We start from the raw sequence: 6,579 nt of genomic DNA on the forward strand, positions 1-6,579 counted from the left end.
TCCTAGAGAATGCCATGGATTGCAGAAAACCCACTACACTGCCAGCCCTAAGAGAAGAAATTGAAAATGTATGCACAGCATTCTCAATGGACCAAGGTTATCCAAGCAGCTGTTTGCTTTCTGAAGCTAATGGCCACCACTTTGTGCACCTCATGTAATTGTAGCGGCTGAAGGTAACTTACATTAATCTCATTATGTCTCAATAAATTTATTCTTAAAATAAATTTAGTATTAAGATACTTATGCAAATTTTTCTTTTTCTAAATATATATTTTGGCAGAGTCTGTAGTTAATATGGTGAACTACAATGATTGATTTTGATTTTCAAATATTGAAACAGCCTTACATTCTTGGCATGAATGCCCCTTTGTTGTGGCATACATGTATATACACACGTAATATGCTCTTGCACATTTAAGCATATATATATGCTTAAATACATAATATATATAAACATATATACATATATATACATTATATATGTATATATAATTATATAACACATTTATACATACTCATTCATATATAACACATTTTTGAAGATTTTTTAAATGTATTTAGGACAGGTTCTACAGCGTTTTACTATGTAGATCAGACTCATAGTAATTCTCCTATTTTCAGCTTCCCAAGGCCTGGGATTACAGGTGTATGCCACCACACCCAGTCTTTGAAGATTTTTGTATTATGTTCATGAGGGATTTGATCTGCATTATTACTTTTCTGTTATAGCTTTTCTGGGTTTGGTATTTGGACAGTATTCACCGAAAAGAGTTTGGAAGTGTTTCTTCGTCTTTTTTCTGAAAGTGGTTATATATTCTGAAGTGCTGGCAAGGATGTAGAAACTGGAATTTTCATGGTTGTGAGAATGTAAAATGTTGCAGCCTCTAGGAAAGACAGTTGAGGGCTGCTCAGTATAAACACAGAATTACCATATGATCTAAAATTCCACTCCTAGTTACATACTCAAAATAATTGAAAACAGTTTTCCATCAAAAAGTTATATAACTGCTCCTCAGCTTACTATGGAGTTTATCCCAATAAATCATCGTAAGTTAAAAATAGCATGAGCTGTAAAATTAATCTAACAGCCCTAGCCTGCCACACATCCTAGCTTAGGAACAGTGCTCTACAGAGTATCAGTTGTTTCCCTCTCGTGATTGCAGGGCTGAATTGCAGATGTAGGTCACTGTGCTGACCACTGTCATGAGAAAGGATCAGACTGCGTACTGCTAGCCCAGGAAAGATCAAAATTCCAAATTGAAAGCATGATTTCTACTACATGTATCTCACTTAGAGCACTGTAAAGTAAAAAAAAAAGAAAAATCATAAGTCAAAGCATCAGTAAATCCCAGTAATTGAGAAGCTGAAGCAGGATCGCCATGTACAAGGCCAGTATGGGCTACATAGCAATTTCAAGGCTGGCCTGCACTATATAGCAAGATCCTGCCTCAAAGGACAAAATTTTAAAAAATTAAATTGGGAACCATCTATAAACTAACATTCATGGAAGCACTATTCTCCAATAGCTAAAACATGAAAAACATTAGATGAATGCTAAACAAAATATAGTGTATCCATACAAGGAAATATCTTTATTGAGAAAGAAATAGCAATGCAACAGTTTCAAAACGGGTTAGTAGGAGAGTTACAATAATGCATTGCATATTGTTGTCTTCATAGTAGTTATTCATAGTACAAGATACAGAAATGATATCTTGTCTAAACACTATTAGTTCAAATCTTTCTTCTCATTGAACTAAGAGAAAGTAGTTACCATCCAGCAAAAAAGTATAAAAACGAGGTATAAAAAGTAAAGCCATATTAATATGCTGAGCTGTAAAAGGCTCGAATCAATAACTTCTGACATTGCCAGTCTGGTGGATAACCCGCTACTATTATGGACTACTAATCCAAGACTATATAATCCAAGACTATATTGGATTATTTTGCTGAATTCATGCACCTACAATATTTAAATGGCAATGGAATACCCATCTCTGGCAAAATTAAACAAAAAAGGGGAATATAAATGAAGGACCATTTTATAGTGAAAAAAAATATGTATCTGTATATACAAAACAGCATAGATATACATACAATGAAATATTAATATCATAAAAAGAGATATGCCATGATATATAATACAACATAGATGATCTTTAAAAATATTAAGTGAAAGCAACAAGAGAAAGAAGCCATGTATTTTATGAATTATCTTATACGAAAAATCCAGAATAGGGCTGGGGAGATGGCTCAGCAGAATAAGCGCTTCCCTGACAAGCGCAAAGGCCTGAGTTCAATCCCTGGTTCCACCAAAAAAAAAAAAATCCAAAATAGGCAAATCTAATTTTGCCTATTGATAGAAAAAAAGATAGAAAACACTAATTATTGCCAGGATTAGGGTGAGGGTTCAGGTGAGAGAGGAGCAAAAAGTGTATGCTTAATGGATAGGAAGGTTCCTTTTGAAATGATGAAAATATTCTGAAATTATATAGTGATGATAGTGTTGCAGGTAGCTTAGTTAGATAGAAATACAGGCAGCCAGACAGGACTAGGCCCTCAAGGAGTCAGTATGGAAGACAAGATGACTTTGCAACTTTGGGAGAGACAGACACCCCTGCTGTTGGCCAGACCTCAGGATCAAAGAGTAAACAAATGCAGCCACATACTTTCCTAGGAATGAGCAACAGAGATTGATATTTTAAATAGGTATTAATCATCTGGAAGCCAGATAGTCACTGACCAACCCTCTATAGGAAAAGGTCCAGTTCTATATTCATGCCTGCTTGCTACATGACTGGCTTCATTTGGTCCTGGATTTAATCAATTTTACCTGAGCAATGGTGCTTATAATCTCACTGCCTGACCATAGTTTTGTCCCACCTCATGCCCACCTAGCTACTTCCCATGTTGTCCACCTTGGACCTGCCTCATCATATGGTTTTACTCTATAAAAATCCCTGGAAAAGACAAATTCAGGGGCAATCCACTTGGTTACCCTTCTGTCCTTTCCTTCTCTTGGACATGAGCTTTCTTTACCCCAATATGATATATTCTGCTCTTCACCTCCATTGTTCTTAAAATTCATTCTTCAGTTTTAGAGAACATGAACTCAGCCCAGGTATCTTTCAGTTTGGGAGTTTCATTCCCCTATAACATTAGTTGCTCATATTTGTGAATATAGTAAATCTTATTGAATTATACATTTTTAAATTGGTGAAATTTATACTTTATTACAACAAAATGCATCATACATCACAATATAAAACATAAAAGCCTAACTTACAGAAAAAACATGAAAGAAAACTTGTGATCTTAAGGCACCAAAGGTTTCTAAGAGGAAGAAGCACAATCCATTAAAAACTCTATAAACTGCACTTCATGAAATAACTTGTGCTCCTTAAAAGGAACAAGACTAAGCTTAGGATAAAATAATTGAAAAATATGTCTGACTTCTATCAAGAATATGTAAAACAATTCTTGAAATTCTGTAACAAGTAAACAAACAACCCATAAAAATGAGCAAAAGACTTGAGCAAACACTTCACCCAAAAGAACCGATAAACACATGGAAATATGCTCAACATTGTCATTAGGGAAATTCAAACTCAAACCACGACCAACTACTCTGCATATCCATTGAAATAACTAAAATCAAAAAGCCTGACAATATCAAAGAGGGAGAGAGATGCACACAGGTAGGCAGTAATAAAGGGAGATATTTCTAGCCTTTTAAATCAGCTAAGAGATTAAATAAAAATAATTCAGCACCAATGAGCACACATACCATCCAAGATCCTTTTTTTTATTTTAGGGAATGGTCTACAGGGTGTTCAGGGTCTCACTACTAGATCCCACTTGTAGTGATTTGCCCGTTTACAGCCTCCCAAGTGCTGGGATTACAGGTGTGCACCACCACACCCAGTCTCAATTGCCTCTCAGTGCACCCCAGGGGTGGGGCCAGCATGGCAGGCCTGGAGATCAAAACCCAGGCCCCTGCGCCTGATTGCAGGTACTTTAATCCACTGAGCTATTTGGTGGGTCATTCAAGATCTTTATTTTTAGTACCATCTTTTAGTATGAGGAACCAGAGTTCTTGAAAAAGTAGTTGAACTGGGGCAGGGAAAATCCTATAGTCTCAGCAAGTAAGGAAGTACTCAAAAAAATGATGAAGATACATCATCTTTGGCACTTCAGACAATCTGAAAGAGCTATAATGGCCAAAGCTAGAATAATTTGGGACAGAAAATTAACTGACTGTAGATATAACCCCCAAATTAAAAAAATGAGTCCAAATTGTTGCAAATAATTATATAAATAAACAAATGGGGGAAAGTGATAATACTGTCTTATAAAATAATTCTTATTAACAAGTGGAAAAAGTGATGGGAGTAGAAAATCCCTGTTAATACATGTTATGGGGCTGGGGAGTTGGTTTAGTAGAATAAGTGAGTCCCTGGCAAGTGCAAGGGTCTGAGTTCAATCCCCGGTTCCACCAGAAAAAAAGAAGACAAAAAAAATATGTTATGACTTGTATGTACATGTCTCCCCAAAGCCTCATACACTTACAGGTGGGGCTTTTGGGAGTGACATGGGCATGTGATACTGTATTAATCCACTGATGGCTTCAGCATAGTTCTAGATGAAACTGAACAGATTTACTGAAGAGGGTTGGGTGTAGGTGACACCAACCAATAGGCTTGCAGCACAAATGAAAATAAAAGGAAAGGAAGTCTTACTATCTCCTGCCTGCCACACCATGGACTGCTTTGCTCCTGCCATGCCTTTCTGCCATGCTCCCCTGTTTTAGAGCCAGCTGACTGTGGACAAAAGCTTCTACAAACTAAACATATAACATACCCTTACCATCATTAGCATTCTTTCCCAGCCTATTTCCTGCTTCCCATACCACAGAGCAGAGAACTTAAGAAAGGGGAGGAAGGGGAAAGGAGAAACTTTCTTTTTTTTTTTCTTTCTTGTTTTCTCTTCACTTCTCTGGAATAACTCAGACCCCAACTCCCTAGGCTTATGCCACCTTTCATCATTAGAGGAGATGCAGTCAACACATTTAGCGCACATTAACTGTGGATCAAAGTTTGGGTTCTTATGATCCTTACATTATAACCATGGACTCCTACTTTAGGCTAAGGCATGACCCACAGGAGGATCTCATGGTCAGTTATTCTTCAGCCAGCCTTAATAGATACCACTGTAATGGATTAGCTGTCACTGCTGTAACTGATGATTAAATAGGAATAATCCTGGCTCAGTGGACAATTTTGAGCCAGTTGGCCAAATCCTCCATCATACTCAGAGAGAGGGACATCAAGAGTTGCTAACCCAAGAACTCAGAATGGCTCAGACTCTGCAACAATACCTGCAACCTGGCAGAAAAAAGTCCTGAGACTGAGTTAAATTCAATATGGTAGAGGGATCACAGGAGTTATTGGGGTGTGATCACTCAGATTCTGTCAAAAAAGCCTCTTGGTAATTACATATGCAATGTTTCGTTGGAATAGTAAATGTGTTCTTAGATGATATGGGGCACATCTAGGGTGATATGGCTGCTTTTAGAAGTGTTAAAATAAATGTTCCTACTGTATATTTAAGAAAAATAGAATAGACCCACAGCCCAGGTCTGGCATGTGAATGAGACCGCCCCGGGCCCGTGGATCCTGAATAGACCCAGAGCTCAGGCCCAGCATGTGAGTGAGAGGACCCAGGGCCGCTGGATCACAAATAGACCCAGGAGCACAGGCCCAGCATGGGAGTGAGATGACCCGGGGCCCGCAGATCCTGAATAGACCCAGAGTGCAGGCCTAGCATGGAACCCTTCAGCAGAACTCCCTGAAAAGAGGCTAGAGGCAAGACCCACTCAGCTGATTCAGGAGCAGAACATCTTGCCAGACTTACATAAAGGGTTCAACTCCAACAGCTGCAGCAGGAAGAAGTGGAGCATAGCAGCCAGACCCCATTCAAATCCAAGCAACACCCACCTGCAGGAATCTGAACTTTGTAGATCTGGATCTGGTGCTAAGGTAATAACTCTGTCTAAGCTCTACACCAAAGGTCAGAACACAGTGGTATACAAAATGACAAAAGGAAGGAACAAAATGCAGTCTCAGGCCCCGAGTCCACCCAGTACAAATGCAGAAGACATTAGCATAGAGTAAACTGGAAATTACACACCAGATAGCTCTGAAATAATAGTGTTGGAAATAAAGAAACAACTGCACAAAGGTATAGAAGAAATCAGATCAGAAATAATTTCTGAACTAAAAAAATGTAGTGACAACTATAATCAAATAAGTACTAAGTGCTTCAAAAGAATACACTGATAAAAAAAAATACAGCAGAATATAAAAATGATGGAACCCCTGAGTAAGCAATATAGGAAAGAAATAGAATGTATGAAACAGATTCAAAGTGATATACAGGGGCTGGAGAGATGGCTCAGTGGTCTAAAGCACCTACTTAAAAAACAAGCTCAGCAAAGCATCAGGGACCGGGGTTCAATCCCCCAGCACCACATGCCAGCCAGCCCCGCCCCCTGGTGGGCTGAGCTGGCCACACACACAC

This window comes from Octodon degus, unplaced genomic scaffold (assembly GCF_000260255.1).
Source record: "Octodon degus isolate 3935 unplaced genomic scaffold, OctDeg1.0 scaffold00055, whole genome shotgun sequence".
In the NCBI taxonomy this organism is placed as follows: domain Eukaryota; kingdom Metazoa; phylum Chordata; class Mammalia; order Rodentia; family Octodontidae; genus Octodon; species Octodon degus.